This window comes from Teleopsis dalmanni, chromosome 2 (genome assembly GCF_002237135.1).
Source record: "Teleopsis dalmanni isolate 2A chromosome 2, ASM223713v2, whole genome shotgun sequence".
Lineage (NCBI taxonomy): Eukaryota > Metazoa > Arthropoda > Insecta > Diptera > Diopsidae > Teleopsis > Teleopsis dalmanni.
Window position 1 is genome coordinate 5,088,290 of NC_051847.1, and position 19,836 is coordinate 5,108,125.

At 28.1% G+C, this 19,836-nt stretch overlaps 1 protein-coding gene across 1 annotated transcript in view; it reads left to right on the top strand.

Moving 5' to 3' along the window:
- LOC119678030 (serine-rich adhesin for platelets) overlaps positions 1-19,836 on the top strand; it is a 155,524-nt gene that overhangs the window by 22,452 nt on the left and 113,236 nt on the right. Inside the window, exon 3 of the mRNA XM_038089664.1 lies at positions 13,361-13,427. The gene's annotated coding sequence lies outside the window, so the exon portion shown is untranslated. The remainder of the gene's footprint in view (positions 1-13,360; positions 13,428-19,836) is intronic.

Here is a 19,836-nt window from a genome sequence, read left to right on the forward strand (position 1 = left end):
GAGGGGTTATAAAGAAACTTCGCAGTTAATAGAGAGTAAAAGTACTCAAGTGCATTGACTCAACTAGCCTCAATATAATAATAAATAATTAATATTTAATTTGAACAAATAGTAAATCAAATAATTTTATTTAGATAAAATTTTGTGGAGTTCCAAATGACTACAAAATTACATGTGAAATAGTTACGGTTATAAATATTAAATACTAAATATTTAACGTATTATTTTTTTTGACAAGGATCAAAATTTAGTAAAGGAACTTAGAGCAAAGTCATATAGAAGGACGGATGTTTAGTCTTATATGGTGTTATATTCTAAAAAAATGAATTCATAGAAAGCTTTGGACAACTTGTATAAAAAAGAAAATAGATAGCAGAATTAATATTTCTTTATATTTTTAAATAATTTGAATTTAAGATTATTCAAATTTTTTTATCTCTTCAACGTGCAAATATTTTTTGACTTTTCGACTCTTAAAAAATTTATAATTCAATTTTTTTTTTGTTTTCACAATTTCGTGGTCAAAATTAATATTTTTGAATCAATTTCTGCAGTTAGTGCAATACATATGGTATTTTAATAAAAACATACCATTATCTAAAAATTTAAAACATTCCAAATATCAAAATATTTAATAATACATAAATTCAATAGATTAACCTTAACTACTTTTAATATTTATTACGCATTTCACTAAAAAAGTATCGGAAAGGCAGATCAACTTTTATTAAAACGTTAGTGTTAGTTTCAGCTTTAAAGTAGGTTATATTTCTAATCTTTAAAAATCCTCTTATCAGTACACATCGATGTAATCTTTAACTACTTTAAAGAATGTTGCTCTAATTTAAATTTTGAGCAGAGGACTAACCAGCATCCATGAAAACCGCTTTCTACCTCTTTTTAAGACATTTTTCTAAAACTTAACGAGGTTTTTCGAAAAGTAGTGAACTACAACAACAAATATTCTTTTTATATTATTTTAATTAATTGAATTTTTGCCTGACCATACAGTTGTTTCGAGTATTGCCAAATATCCATCATCAGTGGCTTTGGAAATAATTCTTATCCTTAATTATTCGTAAAAAAATTTTTTTTAACTCCAAGTACCAGTAATCGAACTCGTGTCCTGCCAAATTTGAAGCTAAGAGTCAGCGCACCTTAACCAACTGACCCAAAGCCGTACTTGACTTCTATTTTCGCACATTTTTCTGAAGTATTTTTAAAACTTAACTTTATATTTTACCACCAATTAGGTTTTAACAAGTAACTGTGTTGCATTCGCAACATGAAGACAAAAAGTTCTGTCATTCATGCTTAGGAACATTTAAAGCAACACTTTTGTCGCTGGAGTTGTACGCAAATGTTGCGTCAAACATCTCAACATCAAAATTGTAACTGCATGCATGCATCTTTTTATTCCATTTATTGTTATTTAAATATTAATTATTTTGACATTTTTTGTAAATATTTAAAGTTTGAATGCCAATCTCTTGCGACTTTTTAACCCCATTCTCGTGTTTGAGCTCGTGAAAGATGAAAAACATTTCTTTGATTAAAAATTATTTCTTTATACAATTAAATGTAATTATTAAGTCTCAAGTTGTCTGTTGACTGTTGGCTGATGTTCGTAGTAATTTGTTAATTGATTAAGTATAATTATCGAAATGCCAAAAAAGTATCTTAAAGAAATATTATCATTGATCGCAGAAGTGGGTCAAGATGACAGAGAAACTTTGTAACGACCGCAGCAATTATGCTGGAAATTGTTGAAAACTGTAATTAGCAAAGAATTATATGGCGAAAACTAAACAAAAATTAATGTTTAAATAATCATTATCTTTTTATACTCATTATTAATTGCTTCTAATAGATTTATTTTAATAGAAAAAGAATGTTATTTTGCCTGTAGAATTGCTGTTGACATCGAAATAGCTAATGATATCTTTTTTAATTTCGAAACTGAAATTTGAGAAAGAAATAGGAAAATTTAGTTTGAAAAGTGAAAGATTTAGTAATCATTTAAATAAACATTTTTAATTTCTTTCTAATGCTTATTCAAACTTTCTAGTCTTATAATAACAATTTTTATGTGCAAGTAATTTATATATTAATGTCTTTAGAATGTCTCTCACTTCGCATAAAATTTGACTGGTTAACGATTGACATTGGGTTAAGTACTATTAAATTTGCAGTTCTACTTTTTATATAGAACTCAAATACTTAAATTAATATGTAAAATATTGAAGATTTAGATGAGGACAATCGAACAGAGCTATGTTAATAAGTGCAATAATGAAATGTTGTACTAAAAACAATTCACATCTAAACTTTTAGATCTTGATGAGGCAAAATCTAACAAGCGTTAAATTCTCCATTCTATAATGAATATTTAACAAATCTAAGTTTAATCTATATTACAAATTCAATATAGACTTAACTAAATTTTATCACTTTGACAAATGATTAAGTGCCTTCTCTAAAATCTAATTACTTAAATCCATTATATATAGCTACATATGAGATTGAAATAAACAAATTAGATACAACAATCCAACAATGGACGCAGTGTCACAGATAGTTAATACTACAACCTTTATAACTATATAATAATACAATCATAGTAAGATGGATTAATTACGTATTATTAGTTCTAGAAAATTTATGTACATAAACTATCTTACAGAGTCATAAGGCAGCGACTTTAGAGCTAACTTAATGGGATGGTCATTAATTCTTTCTATATTCTATATTATATAGAATATATAGAAAGATATATTAATATTATATATTAATATATTATATTAATATTATAATATAGAAAGGTATTATAATAATATATGTGGATTATTATAATATATCACATCATATTATATTATATTAAGTAATTTATTATACTAATATTATTATATTACACTGCGACCTTAAAGATCTATTGTGCCCCTTAGTCGGATTCGAGTGTTTCTCCAAGTCCGATTTCTTTAATGAAAGACATTATACAGACCGTTAAAGCATGTTAAATTCCAGAATTTTTCTAGTACAAGTACAATGGTCTTTGAATTGATTAAAAATTTAACTCAATTTTGGGACAAATACTTAAGTGTCGCTTAGCCTTTTAAGCTTTTTAAGGGGAAGTGTATATATAATTGTCTTTAAGTGAAAGAGATTTCCTTGGTTTTCAAAATATTTTACAATTAAATATTTTTTTTTATTAATAACCACAAAACTCATTGATAACTTGTGATCATTAAAACAAAAATTTAACAAAGAAGTGAAGAAAGTTGAAGGCATAAGTTATGTGCATTTCGTATTGAGACATAAATGTCAACAATATGAAAATATGAACAAAATTTCTTTTATGGTTACACGGTACACGGTACGCGGTACGCGGTACACAACAAACACACTTAATAGAGATACATTAACAGTTGGCGTAGTTACAAAATGTCACCAAAATTGGTGGAAGAAGTTAACGGTTAAAAAGCGCGTAAATAGTCACTGCGAGGTCAAAAAACTGCCACTGAATGCACATGACGCGCACCTAAAAAGGTAAAAATTAAATTTTCATATTTCTGTGAAAAATATCTGTTATCTGTTCAATAAATTTTAATATCTTTGATAAAAAAAAATGCATCGAATCAACAACGAACAATCGACAAGTGCGCTTTGAATATGTGACTAATATGCCCTTTGCCTGCAGTGGGTTAAGCGCATTTGCTCATGCCTGAGCATTCTTCCATGAATTGAAGTCTGAATGAATGTGTGGACGAGACGTGATAGTACGAATTTTTAATAAGTTTTTTCTGTCATTTTCTGTTTATTGTTCAATTTTTTACAATTTTTCATCATTTAAATAATTTTGCTTTGGGCTTTCGTTTTTACGTTTATAATTATATTTATTATTTTATATATTTTTATTTTCAAATTGTCAAACGGAAGTCCAACTACGATTATTCATAGCCTCAGTCTGTTACTTAAACATACCCAAATCTCTTTACAGTACCTTTTGATTTTTATAAAGACAATATATGTATATGTATCTGTATTTGATAAATTTCGCATAATTTATTCAAAAAACAAAAAAAAAAAAACGATTACTATTATAGCGAATAAAAGAAATTATTGAAAATGTATTGTTAATGACCAGGAAGTATAAAGTACTTTATAAGAAACTGTGAAGTAGTTGTGATAATTTCTAATAATCTGATAGTATTACAGTTACATTGCAATTTCATTACATAAAAGAAAACATCAAATTTCAGTTATGACACAATTTTTAAAGAGGTTTTTCGAACAGCAGTGAAACTACAACAACAAAGATTTGTTTTATATTATTTTAATTAATTGAGTTTTTGGCTGACCATACAGCTGTTTCGAGTATTGTCAAATACCCATCATCAGTGGTCTTGGAAATAATTTAATTATTCGTAAATAATTTTTTCAGACTGCAAATACCAGGAAACGAATTCGTGTCCTACCAAATTTGAAGCTCAGAGTCAGCGCACCTTAACGAACTGACCCAAAGCCTGCCTTGACTTTTATGTTCGCACATTTTTCTAGAGTTTTGTACACAATTTTTAATAAAAAGAAAAATTTTCAAATAAATTTAATATAAAAAGCTTTACTGGAAAAAATAAAGGTCCAGGGTTCAATACAATTTAGTTATTACATACTATATATTTTTCACCTAAGCACATTTTCAACGATTATATATCAGATTCATGAAAAGTTTGATTAGTATTATGCCAAAAGTGAGAAACTTATTGCCATATTAATAGACAGATATATATTCATTAGTGCATGAGAAATGTTATGACATACCTTATAAAGGCTTTTATCCACAATAATTTATATGGTGTGAAGAATGGACAGTAGTCTGAAAAATTGTTTATGAATCCAAAAAGTCCACTAATAATGGATATTTGGTAATGGATATTTGATACTCGAAACAGCTGTATGGTTGTTTAACTATTTTTCGAAAATCTTTCTATTAAAACAATATGTTTTTGATATAATACGAAAGCGGCAGCACACTTGACATCAGTAGATGTCTTCGTCATCATAACCAAACATTTTCTTCAAATCCCCCTCATATCATTTCAATTAACGCTGTCTCTGCTAAAATGTGTCTGTACAACTAAAGTTCCTTGAAAAAAGTCTCTTGAATTATTATTATTAATAAAACACAAACAAATTATCAATTAATCTTAATTAATCACATTCGGATTTTTCAATGGTTGACTTAATAATTTCAGTATTTCATCCCTTTCCAGTGGATGGATATAATTGAGTCGTTTTCATAACTATTGTCAGTGGTACATAAACAAGATGAAATCCCTTAAGTGCAGTAATCTTCTTGATTAATAAAATATTTTTAAATATTTTTTTTTCTATTTAAGCTATCTGTTGAAACAATTAAAATCATAGGCATTGATATTAACAACAAATGATGTTCGTTGACATCCAAGCACACCCATTAATATTTAAAGTAACTGCAAATATTCCATCTTGCTAAAATATTAATTATATAATAAATGCGTTGGAATATTCCTTTTACCAACCAAGAATGCCAACAAACTACTTAATATTCTGCCCATTTTCTAAAATCTCTAAATATTTTGCATCAAATTTACATAAACAAAAACCAGTCTTTCTTTCACACATTCCGAGTCGGGTAATGCACGGAGTAATAAATTAAAAATTTACTTTCATTACCACATCATTTTTTATTTATAACATTTTTCTGAACCAATCCAGCGAGATACACGATGCCTTATGTGTGTATATATCTTACAGATACAAATATATGCACTTATAGTATATTTTTTTTAGGGTAACAACTTGCGCAATACACAGTTTTCCATTTCAAGCTGAGCTCACCTGTGACGCGAATTGCCCAAACATGGCGCGCCTGCTTTCCTGAGCCTTTTAATCTTATTAGTTTCTTCTTTCGATTTCTACGAATTCATGAATTTTGTGAAAGGAAAATTCGTTGCAACTAGAGACTTCACTAGAGAGCTTGAAATCTGTTTTCTCTGTTTTTTTTCTGTTTTTCAGGCTCTTGTCTCAAATTGTTGTCAACATTCAACATTAAAAGTTGCTAATGCAAGTGCACAACTGAAGCAAATGCAGCAAATGCAGTTAATGCAGTTACTGCAGCAGCGGTTCGATGCGATGCGATGCCATTGGAAGAAAGTCTCAATTCTTTGGGCGAATGCGTGCAGACACGGCGTAGACACGCTAGAGTCAACGTCTTACGCGCATTTTATTGGTACTTCTGTTAAAGTATTGCTATAGTTGTTGTTGTTGCTGTTGTTGTTGTTGTTGTTGCTGTTGCTGGTATTGCTGAAGTATAAAGTTTGTTTGTTTCACAAACAGTTAACGTACTTGTTTGACTATCTCTCAGATACATAGATAACATATTTTTTCCAAGATTTTCTTTTTGGGACTCAGTGGCTTTTGCAACAAAATGCAAAGTCGTTTGTTACTTTATTCACTGTTACTTTCCTTGTTAGTTTAGATTTTCTTCGACTATAAACAGTTTGTTTATATACGACAATATTTGAAAATGGAAAGTTGCGGCTATTATACTCACTACTTCCAGTTATCAACTCTGACCAAAGTTGATTTTAAAAATGATATTAGTTTTTTAATGACAGCACTTGCGAAATTTGCCTTCAAAACTAGCTTTTTGTTGGTTATATTTTTATTGTCGTGTTATACTATTTTTGGTGAAAGGTGTTAACTGTTTAAAATTCTAATTTACTTTGATATTACCAACATAAAAAAATTATTTCTAAAATACATTTTAGTATATGAATAAATACAATTCATATATTTTAGATACAAGATGGCAGCGTAACTTAAATTTCAGTTAGTCTAAATCGTGTATTAATTTTAATCCATTAAAAATCCTTCATTTTGATTGGAAATATTTCTTTATACTACTATGACCTGCAGCTATCTGCAAGTAAAAACAGATGGTGAGGTTGGGTCATACAGCAATCAGTCACAATAAGTTTGCACGCATTCTTTTAGAAACTGATTCAGACATTCAATTTTGAGTACCAGAGAAAGAGTTATTATTGGCGTCACGCTCCAGAAAGTCACCAGACTATGAGTTGCATTACTATAAGAATATAATAGATCTGTCTTAAGGGAAACCAACAGTTAGATTCTTTTTCATTGTCTCGATTTGATCTAGGTCATGAGAGGATTAGTAACCCGCAGTTCCTGACCTTGTCTGATACTACAAAATTCATTGAAAGGATAGAATATCTTTTTTTTCAATTAAGGTTGGTTTACCTCACATTAGACTAGCTGTAGTTGCACTGCTTTCTCCTTATACCTGTTACTTTGAACTATAATTGCTGTTTGTAAATTTAAAATGTAGAAAAATGTAGAATACTCGTTATTATTAAGGCTTTGAGGTGAAATCGTCCAAAAGCCGGTACTACGGCCAGAAGAGCCCTATTATACCAATTTCACTATTGATTACACAAAGCCCTTTAAAGCTTTGTGAACAAAGTCCAGAATTAAATCTGTCACCAGAAATTCCATATGAAACAAGTTTCTTCCGTGCATGTTATTATTCTGTGCACGTTATTAAAGTCACAAACAATATGCATCTTATAATCGTAGTTTATGAAGATAATGTTTCAGACCATTATGACCTTTAATAAAACCCGTTATCAACCTTAAATAACATTTTGAGAATTTAAAAATGTTTTTGTAAAAGTACGATTTTATCAGTTCTTTGCTTTGTCTAAGTCGGGGGAGTCTTTCCAATACTCCAGTCGCATATGATTTTTCCTCTTCTTGATAATTTGTTTTGTACTTGCCCAGTTTAATCCATAAAAAGGTTGAGAGCTCGTGAAAGCAGTATTTGATGCAGTTCTGGTTAGCTTACCTCCTTGTTCATTTTCCAAAGCTCCCCTGTGACTCGGAACCCAGTAAAGGCTTACTTTATTCCGAGCTGCTAGTAACTGCAGAAGTTCATAACACTCAAGGAACTGTTTCGACTTGAAAGTTCAAGAAGACAGAGCTTTAAGAGCAGCCTGGGTGTTAGAGTTAATAACAATTCTCGAGTCGGACAGTTTTGTTATGATATTGGATCTTACTATGTAGAATACTTAAATTCATAAAATATTAAATCTTCTTTGGATAATTACAACTAAAACTAAAGCATACCTGTGACGTGCAGAACTATCAAAATATATTTACACATGTATTATCATCATCAAAAATTTGTATTACGACCCAGACTATAATTTAGTTTTCTCAGCTATTTCTCTCTCTATTCTTTTGTATTATAACAGTGGTTCTGTTATTTTTTTCAATGTTCACTGTTTCCCTGTTTATTATTTATTTTGTTTATGTTTCTATCTTATTAATATTATTCTAATATTACAAATCCACTTGGTATGAACACATATTCATTTATAAAAAATATATATATTATAATATATATCTTCATATACTAGACACTTCAAATAGTTTGTCTACAGTGATAAAATTTAGCGCCTTTGGCAAAAATATATTGATTTTCTATTATGTTTTTATCTGTAATAAAATTAAATATTTACATCTCAATTTGAGTCGTCTATATACTACGAGTATATATGTATATGTTTTTAATTATATAATTTTTTTTAACTAAGGAGCTATGTGGTTCTCAATACATTTTGAAACCGATAGACAACAACAAATATGCAAATCTTATGTAAAACATGAACTTGAACCATGCCAATGTGGCTTTAATTTATGAGAAGATACTCGTCTACCAAAATCATGAAAAAAGAATAAAATGGAATACGGACGTAGAGATACTAAAAAGTTCAAGTATTTCAAATATTTAACATGGCAACTGTTGCTTAACATGTATCTGAGGCTGGTGTTCGCTTGTCAATATTTTATCGCTCTTCGTTTAAGTCTTCTGCTTAGCATCTGAAGTACTTAGCATCTGAAGTACTTTTTTGAAATTAAAATGTTTACAAAATACTTGAGGATTGTTTCAACTTTGCAAAGCGGTAACTTTGTTTTCAGCTACTTTTCGCAATTAGAATTCACAACTTGATTGGCACCTCATTAGATGTCAGCGAAGATAAGATAAGTATTAAATAATCAATTTAAAAGTTTTACATTTTTTGCAAAATTATTTATATAAATGCTTACCATATGTAAGTATTAATTCAATTATACTAAATAATAAGTGTAGTAATAGTATAATTTATTGCAAGCCTTTCTATACATAATTAAGGTATATTGTAAACAGATAGAATAAGAAATAATTAACATAATAATTCCATTTAAGATATTTTCAATAATTGTTATAAATATATATTGTTAATAACAACTACCAAGCCTTTTTGTTGATATTAAGTTATTATTGAGTATACAAATTTCTTTATAACTACTCCGCTGTGTTTTAGATAAAACTTTAAGGAAGGGATTAAGTATCAAGAAATAATTTTTTATTTTATAGCCAGAGATGTTAAGTTTTTTAATGATTTAGTTTGCATTTAAGACATATATTAAGTCAATCCCCTTCTACATATCCCAAATCATGACAAATAGGATCTTCTAAATCATATAATAATATTGCACATATTAAATATATAATAAGATAAATATCACATGATTTTCATCATTGTTGGACACATCAAGAACCACTGAATTCCAAACAGGCAAACGACTCTAAAACCGAACAGGTCAAAATTCGAAAACAATTAATTATGCTCCTTTGTAATGCCATGAATACCCATCCAATACTTCAAGAATTTTCTGTTCAATATTTTCAAAAAAGAAAAAAATATTTTTAAAAGAGTTAAAAGATGAACTACGTCTTCGGATCTCATAATTCTTAAGTTTCAATCTAGAAATTACAACACATGGTATTATCATGGCATTATTATTTTCAGACCAAAAAAAATATTGATGTCAGTGTGATGACTGATGAGATTGATAATATCGATATATTTTATTCCACTTTAGAAATCAAACCTCTTATTATAGACTAACATATATAAAAGACTGTAAATATATAATCTATATAGTTTACACGAAAATCTGCTACTTTTAATCCCTAGAAAATTTTTCGTATTCAGTGACAAAAAGGTTCTTTAGTAAAAGTTTGAAGCATTTGACAGAGAGGATATTCAAATTTTTTATCTTTAGTCTGTTAGTACTTCTATTGACTTTTTCTCAAATAATATCATATACTTCAAATAGGATTTGAACAGATATGTATATATTCCTTGAGCACGCAAGTTTAATGAAATACTTTGATATTGTAAATATGATAATAATAATTACATATTTAGTTTACATACATTTTTCAATATAACAGTTTATTAATTAAAAATTACGTGCCATAGTTTTAATTTTTAGAAGAGAATTTGATGAACTTTACGGTTCATACCTATTGTGGGTTAGAAGAATTCATGGATACTTGCATTCTGGCACATTTTATGACTAATGACATAGTTTTCAGAAAGAACGTGTCTGGATGCAATATTGTTAGCATTATTAATATGCCATAATAAATTAATAAATATATTTTAATAAATAATTTTCACTTTACGTAATTATTCACAATTTATAAAAGTTTAAGATAAATTTACTGTAGCCATGAATTACGAAATTTATTATATTTTAATGCGCAATGTAGTGAAAGTGCAATTATGGCGTTTTTCAACTTATAAACAAAAAGTACGCATTCGCCTACAAATAATTTAACTTTACTTGTGTGTTTTTTCAATAATTTTAAAACAATCCAAATAATAATTAAAAATAATTTTTAATTAATAATCGACATGAAAAATTGTGGGTTACAGTGTAAGTTCGGTGAAGTTTGCCTTCACACGCAAAACCCAATTTTTACTGAATGTAAAGAAATATGTAGTGAGAAAAGATAAAATATCTTTTCACTTTAAAATATTTCTGCATTTTCAAAGCATTTTAATAATTCATACCAGTCATATACTCTATGGTATATACAAATAGAAAGAATTCGTTATCATTATCTATTATTTTAAGAGTCTTACTAAAATATCTCTAAACTTTCATTTTGACTCTTGAAGGAAACAGAAATTGTTTAAAATTATTAATTCGCTTCTTTTTATAATAAATAAAGTACTATTTAAATGCTCAAAAAAAACAAAAATGAACTGACTAATTACTTTTATAAATAAATTTTTTTATTAACATATTATTAACATATTTACATATCTATTTCAATTATTTGAAATATTCGCACAAAGCTTCATCATCAAAAAATACAAACGTTCACTTCATAAAATCGGCACGTGAAAGCTGTAAGACTTCAACACAGAAGAGATTATTCAAAAATATTTAATAATTCATATATCGCACATATATCTTTTGAATTCATTAATTCCACTTTTAACTTTGGAATAACATTTGCATAAAAATAGTAGCAATCGAACAAAAAACGGAAATAAGTTCCCAAAACCATGACCGTTTCCACTCACAGCAGACAATTGACACCAAAGAGCAAACAGATATCAGATATTCTATTATATATTAAAATACTTTGCATATTTTAAGTCTTTTTATTAAACAAGTTTCTTACGGTTTGATAAAAATATCTATTTAAACTAAATCTATTCAAAGTTAAACAGCAGATATTGACTTCCAAACTGTCATCGAATAATGGATACATTATATTAGTTAAGTCATAGCTCAATGATATAGTATTTGTTTGAGTAAATCTCATAATAAACCAACGAAAAAATCTATCGAACTAAAATTTCATATAATTTGTAGAAACTGGCAACCTTCCAACGATAAATGATAATCTTCTACGACAAACCGATCAAAGGAATTATAGGAGTTTTCGTGAGACTACTTTTTGTATTCGCAAAATAATGGAAGAAAAATATATTATTTAAGTTGAATAAATTGAAATATATAATATATATATATATATTATTTTTTTTTTTGATGGGGAAAAATATTTTGCAAATTCGACAATTGCTTTATCGATAATTTACTGAGCTTAAATTTAGATGAGGCTGAATGTACTTTGCAGTTAATATTATCAAAAATAAAACAAAATAATTTTGATTGAACATAAAATATAGTTTTATGAAGACCTATATGAGTATAATGAATAACCCTTTTCCTAGCTTTTACATTCATTTCCAATAAAGGGTTTTTTAGTTTCAATTCCTTGTTTCAGTCAATAGAAAATTTTAAAATTCCAAATATGGAAACTAAATTCAACATTCAACATTAAACATTTTTTTTATTCTAGAGAATGTCTTTTCTGAATAATATATCCATCTATATAATCTGTTTTTACTTACGAGTATTATAAAAATTAATTTCTTATTATTATCTTTTTATATACTCATATCATTGAAATAGATTTCTCTTTTAATTTTAATATATTGTGCTAACATTATTATTGGTCATAATCGGCTGGACATTTTATCTACTGTCTACTAAAATAAAAATTTATATTATATTTAATAAATTATGTTTTATCGATTTTTTATCTGCACATTTTTATCACTTTCAGCAATTGAACGCTGCAAGTAAATCGATGGCTTTCTATAATGAAAGTGTAAAAATTGAACCATTTCCCAAAGTTTCTATATATATTTTATTATTACATATCGTGATGCATTTGTTGATATATATTATCTTATGGTGGAGTTATGGAAAATAGCATGAAGCATAGAAAATTATTTAATAAATGCATCGATTATAATAAATTTCCATGAAAAGCAGACCTGCAGCAGGCAAAGCGCATTAAAGTAATTCAGTACAAATTGTGTTAAGTTTGATGAAAATTGCTTCCGCTACATTTGTTGTGATTTGACTTTAATTAAAGATTTAAAAATATTAAAAAACCCAAAACTATGCTAATCAAGTTTAACTCCATATATCTTTTAAATTAACATATTCACCATATCCAATATATCCAATAGGTTTCATTTTTTTTTTTGTACCTTACAAACTGATTTAAATGCGCTTAATTCTATTTTAATTTTTTAATAATATTAATATTTTTATTGTATATTATTATGCATTTAAAAAAACATTATCTCTAAAGACTATAGTAGTTTTTACTAATGAACAAAAACGTTTTTATGGTCGGTGTCACTTTTTCACTGATATTTCCGCATTGATATCATTTCTACGGGAAAATTTATAAAGTATTAACCACAAATCGTAGCATAAAAAATTGTTTTCCATTAAAATTATTATACTGAACTTATGTTGAATAAATACAAACAATGAAGTTGGTTTTTAGAGTAAATCACAGTAAATTTATACTATCATTAACCACAAATTTGGCTGACTTACTGAAACTAATTATTTCTATCTTTTTCAGCTAAATTTCACCACTGACATGTAAATTTCTACACCAACAAAGCAAATGCAACAGATCAGCTAAGCAGGTATTAAACTAATTACTAACTATGAAAACAAATTAGTATACAACTAATTAAACATAATTATGTACACAAACATTGTTAGCGTATATCAATATTTGCATATCTAAAGCTACATTTTGTAAGCCACTTATAAAACAATTTACGCTGATTGTTTTCCTCCCAGCCCCTCGTACTGTTACTTTTATACTCGTTAATCAATTTAAAATATCTTTAAATTCATTTTTGAAATCGCAAGCGAGATAAACGTGTACTCATAGGTATACCGATCCGCATCGTATACCTATATACATATATAACATATATGCTTAAGTGTAATAAATATAACAATTTAAAGTTAAGTGCGAGTAAATGTTGTTTAAAGTACTAATAAATAAATAAATTTTATGGTTTTTAATAAGATAATTTTGTAGAAAATTAGTTTAAAAGCCCAATTGATATTACAAGGCTGAATAGAGTTAAGATATTTTGTTGCGTCAAGCAACAGCAGCACATTTAAAGTAATTGCTTATACTCGTATCTTAAAAGAAGTCAATTAACTAATTAGTAATTAACAAATTAAGATTAAACCATTTATCAAGGTGGTTAATAATTGAAAATTTCATTAAACTATTTTATTATTTTTAAATATAATAAACTAACCAGAATTATCGGCATCGATTTAGATTTCATTTAGAGAAAATCAATGATTGGTTTAACTCAATCATGCCATATATTTCTAACAAAATTTTTAAACATATGTTTTTCGAATAGCAGTGAACTACAACAACAAAAATTCATTTTATATTATTTTAATTAATTGAATTTTTGGCTGACCATACAGCTGTTACCGATCATCAGTGGTCTTGAAAATAATTCTTGTATTGAATTATTCGTAAATAATTTTTTGAGACTGCAAGTACCAGGAATTGAAGTGTCCCGCAAAATTTGAAGCTCAGAGTCAGCACACTTTAATCAACTAACCAAAAGCCGTACTTGACTTTTTTGTTCGCACATTTTTCTGGAGTTTTATTACTTTGCTGTGATGTTTAACTATATCATATATATGTTCAAATTTATGATTAAATTTAGGAATTTTCCCTTTAATAATTTTTAGCTTGTGATAGGAATTTCCTTCTCATATACATATATACATATGTATTTGGCCATTGAGTCTGTATTATTGGAAACTCTCAATAAACTATAGAGTATTAATTCTAATATTCTGTTCATATTTTCTTAATCATAAGTACTCGAAGATAACTTTATTTCTTGTATGTTTCTGTTGCCAATTTAAATTAAACTATATCATGGAAAAACATAACAATACAATTGCATCCTTCTATTTGCATTCCAGTATTGTTCTCTATCAATGCCTGTCGACCAATATCTCTATTTGGTCCTTTAGAAGTGCAAAACTGTCGACTTTACAAGTTGCTCAAAGTCAGGCTCTCCGAAGACTCTTCAAAGTGCCATGGGGCATCCGCACGAATGATATGCTAAGATACCTTAAATTAGATCCGGTCAAAAAATACATAAGGATACTTAACACTATCTAATCTCAGAGTAATCGCTAACCGCACAGGGCAGTACGCAGATCATAGATCAGTCATTAAATAATCACGAAGTTTATGAAGAATGCACAAATTAGTCAGTGAGATGGTTGCGACTCTGCAGAAACCCCCCAGCTATCAAAGAGTAAAAGTAACCAGATGCACTAACTTGGAAAGGGTTCAACACAACAATATAATTTCTTCTTTAATTTTTTTAATTGTTTCGAACATGCCAATATATATTGAAATAACAGTTTTTGTAAAAAATATATCTATTTCTTAATCCATTTCTTGTCACATTGTCAAACGTTGCTATAGGTTTTTAGATAATATAACTTATGACGTATTTACTTATATAAATAACTTCTTTTAACTAACATCTGAGATAAATTATTTGTTATGTCAAACAAGTTTGGTATCAATAGTCTTTAAAGTCTGATGAAGTGTCGATAAATTCATAGAATTTTTGATATTCAAATCAGTTAATTTCTTGACGTCCGTATTAAGATTAATATTAATATTAATATTGATATAGTATAGTTTCTAAATGAACCCTTTCAGTGGACTACTGTGCATAACAGATATCGAATACTTAAAGTCATTAGAATTGTTTTATTAAATCGAAAACACTTTTGTTGTCCACTCTCCGAAGTGGCTTAAAAGTAGATGTGAGACTTTATCATTTTTTTTATAATGTGACTTTGTTTCTTTTGTTTTCTTAACTATTAATGGACATAAATTGCCAATTGTTATCATTTGTAAACTATTGTTCTCCACACATTAAGATACAATCTATATTTTTACGGTTTTCTGACATAAATTAGAATGAAAACAAAACAAAACAAAGCAAAGCAAAACGAGAACCAAAAACCAAAAATATTTTTCGATAAAACTTTTGAACTGAAAAGAATTTACAAGTTGAAATTTATTTCTCTTTTCTGTGTCTTCCATTCAGTTGTTATATCAATAAATATATAAATACTTATACCTTTATATTCTTTTCATTATTTTCGTCAGTGTATGGTTATTTTATTTTCACTGAAAGAGTCTTGACTGAAATGCCTCACAGTCTTAAAACAGTTCTCAAAAAAGATACAACAAAATCCAACAACAAAACGTTTTGTATGCCAAACTGAAAAGTTTCTTTTTAATAGCGGATTTTTATTTATTTATTATTTTTTTTAATTTTTTTTTTTTCATATTGACACAGATTTTTTGTTTGGGCTGCTAAAATCGATTTATATTCTTAATAAAATTAAATTGTTATTTTTTGCAACAGTGCAGAATTTTAATAAAGCTATCTTCAAAGAATTAATATAAACTACAATGCTAGTTATGAGAATACTTTACATATATGATATATGTATATATTAATAAAAACATATATATTCGTATTTTATTAATTGAATTCTGTCTGATCTTTAAAGTTCATCGAACTTTAATGCAATTGCTTAATAAATTGAAAACCCGCACAATTCCCAAACTATTTGCCTTTTAGTACTCATTTTTATAATAGTAGATCTTTTTACTGTTCATCAGGAAAGTCACCATTAATATAATTTTATAATTCATATTAATTAATCAATTAATAAAATCAAACTCTAAAAAAAATGATATAAATATCTTGTATTCTCCAATTAAAATTTTGAATTTTATTTTCTCAGACACAAATTTTAATGAGTCTGATATATATGTTCGAATGGAACACTGGACTTTAAAGCCAGATATATGTAATCCATTGCGACTCTTAAAGATTTTCACATTAAGTATAAAATCAGCTGAACTTATTTTATGTTACTATTACCTAATATCGACAGCTCTAAAATAAACGAAAAAGTCGCCAGTGGCACATTTCCCAATAAATTGAGTTTCAGAATCTTGTTGCAACAATCGAACTATTTTTCAGTCCGATCCCCGTTGTACATAGCATAAAAATTCCGGATATCCAAGCTGCTATCATAACAGTGTTAAAAGCTAGAGTAATTTTTAGTAGTTTTTTAATACCAGGTTCTTCTTAACGAGCTAGCTAGGGTCGTAATTTTGCAACTCATATGGATACTTAGACACAGAGACATCGCAGTTAACTGCAGAAGAGACGATGCATTCTTAATGCACGCATTTGGTATTCCAGTGCAATGGCTAAGCTAGCAACTAAACAGAAATATCTTAGCATAACTAAAATAACAAGAACAGAATACCTTCACTGGAGATTTAGATCTACTTGGACTAAAAACGAAGCAGCCAGCTGCTGCAAATAAAGTGAAGCTTGCCTTAGACTACGGTCACTACGTACTAGGAAGTTGTGCTATGAGACTTATTCAACTCCATTTTTTTAGAATGGTTATGACTCTGATGAGGAAGGTGAATCCGTTTTTCACCTTCTTTGTTAATGCCCACCTTTGGTCAATAGAAGATTAAAATTCTTTCAGGCAGCATTTCATATCGACCTGACAAAGCTGCTTTCTTGTGAATTTAGGAACTAAGGATTGTTTATAAACTCATCAGACTCATTTGAATGGCGGTGCCGTTCCTTTTAACACTGTTTTTACGCAGACCATTGGGATTCTTTTAATAGTCTTTCTGGTCTACGTATGAGTAGCGATTACTCATGGTATCACGGGTCATTATTTCAGCGTAAGTAGGTTTTGATGTACAATACGCCACTTCGGCCTAACCTGCTTAAAAGACATTTAAAACTTTTCAATTTTTACAAGTACCATATAAACAGAAAAGCTTTTCTGGAATTCGACAATAGTCGAATGATCATCTCTCACTTTATCTTTTTACCTATCTACAGTAAGGGGTTTTCTCCACTACTATACTATACTGTACTAATCTTTACGTAGTGCACTAAATAATAAATGAAATGAAAGGAATTTAATGAAAATGAATTTATACGCTGTCCTGATTGATTTTCCATCAGATTTTACGTGACTAATAGGTTCATAATAGATTTGTAGTTCAGTGCTGATGTTTTTAAAAATGACTCATAACTAAGTTTTCTACTGCAAACAACAGATAAAAAGTTCTATATACCTTTCTAAATTGTCTATTTCTCTTTCTTAGTTTGTATTCCCAAATATTTATAAACTTCTATGATGCTACTATTCTGAGTATCTATACTACACAATCTACAAAAACTCTTTTAATTTATGGTACTCGTACATAAACATTATTGCTTGTGCTTTGCATGAGCTATCTTAATGAGTTTTTTAACATTTTGTCATTAGTTTCACAATTATTGTGCCTTTCATAAGAAGACAGAAAAAGTTATCTCATCATTATGAAAATTGAGTGAGGTCATGTTTTTGGTACTGACTTGTCATTAATTTGAAAATATATGGTAAAAACTGAAAGCGTTAATCTTTAATGTGTTTTCAAAAATGCATTATACAATATATTTTTAATATTACCTCATATGATGGCAAAATACATATATTGAGATGTTAGCTTTTACTTTATATAGCATTATTATTTGCTTGATACCAAGAATATTATTTAGCATGTTACTCGTAACTATTAAAGTGTTATATATAACGATTTTTTCCACTAAAAATAAAATGTGCCAAAAAGTGTATAAATGCTTTTTTTTCTTAGGTTCGGTTCTGAGTTTTCTACAATTTCTTGATAAGACTATACCATAAAAATTCTTATAATCACAATGCATTTAATTTGTGGTTTCTAAAGAAAACAACTATTTTTTGTATCATACACCTATAATATATATTTATGATATTAATAATAATCAAATTATGCAACATTATTTTATACATTTTGTGCAGTTGCTTGCAATCTAGTCAGTAAATTAATCTGCACCTCATATGTACATATAAAATGAAAACTTTTGACCTTTCCATTTATTAATATATAATATATAAAAAGTATCATTATTTGGTAACCACACTATAAATATGCGTTCATTAAGTGTACGTAAAGTGAGTATTGCAGCGTTTGTAGCTAAAAAAACTGCTTGTGACGAAACAACTTATTTGACCGAAAAGTTTGTTGCTTGAGTCTTTTGTATGCTGTACAAAGTGCTGCTTGTAAAGTAAATTTTCGATGAATAATTTGTATGTACTGAATGCAAATGCAACCACCTACTGCATTTATTACACTTAAAAAATATATAAATTCGAAAATTTATATACCCATAGGCTTTATATTTGTCTTGTGGCTTTATAATGTACTTTGTAAAGTTTTTTTTTTTACTGCAATCTCACTCGAAGCGCTTCTTTGAGTGTTAACATAAAACAACACTATTCCGTTGGGATTTGTGAAATATATTTATAAATATAAAGTATCAATAAATTTTTATTGTTAGAAAAAAAGTCAACTACAAAATATTGCATCATAGTCGGCGTCACTGGCAACTGCAACATCTTCAGTGGCAAAAACAGCAGCAATCTCTGCTGCAGCTCATCGGATAGTAAGTATACTTTTTCTGCATTTATTGCAGGCAAGACTCAAAATCGATCAAAGCAATCTAAGCAGGAAGACAAACAAACGTGTACTAATATTGTATTGTTGTTGGCAATTTTTTGTTGTTATTGCTGTTATAACAAGTTTTTTGCTGTTATTGTTATTGTTATTTTTGCAGTTTCTATTGCTGCCAATATATCCCGCTTACCACCAGCTTGTTTAGTATTTACGAAGGCATCACCTTAACTCTTGTCTGTTATTTTAACACTTCAGACAAGATTTCGCTTTTGGCCTTAGGCCGTAAACCACTACGAAAATTAGGTAGCAGCAACAATTTTAAGTAGCAACTTTAACATCTTTAGTTCTTGAGGTTCGACAACTCTTACAACAAAAACAGCAATAACAGCTTCTAATGATATTCCATTTATAGTCGTCTTAAATGGATGCCCAAAAAGGATTTCGTT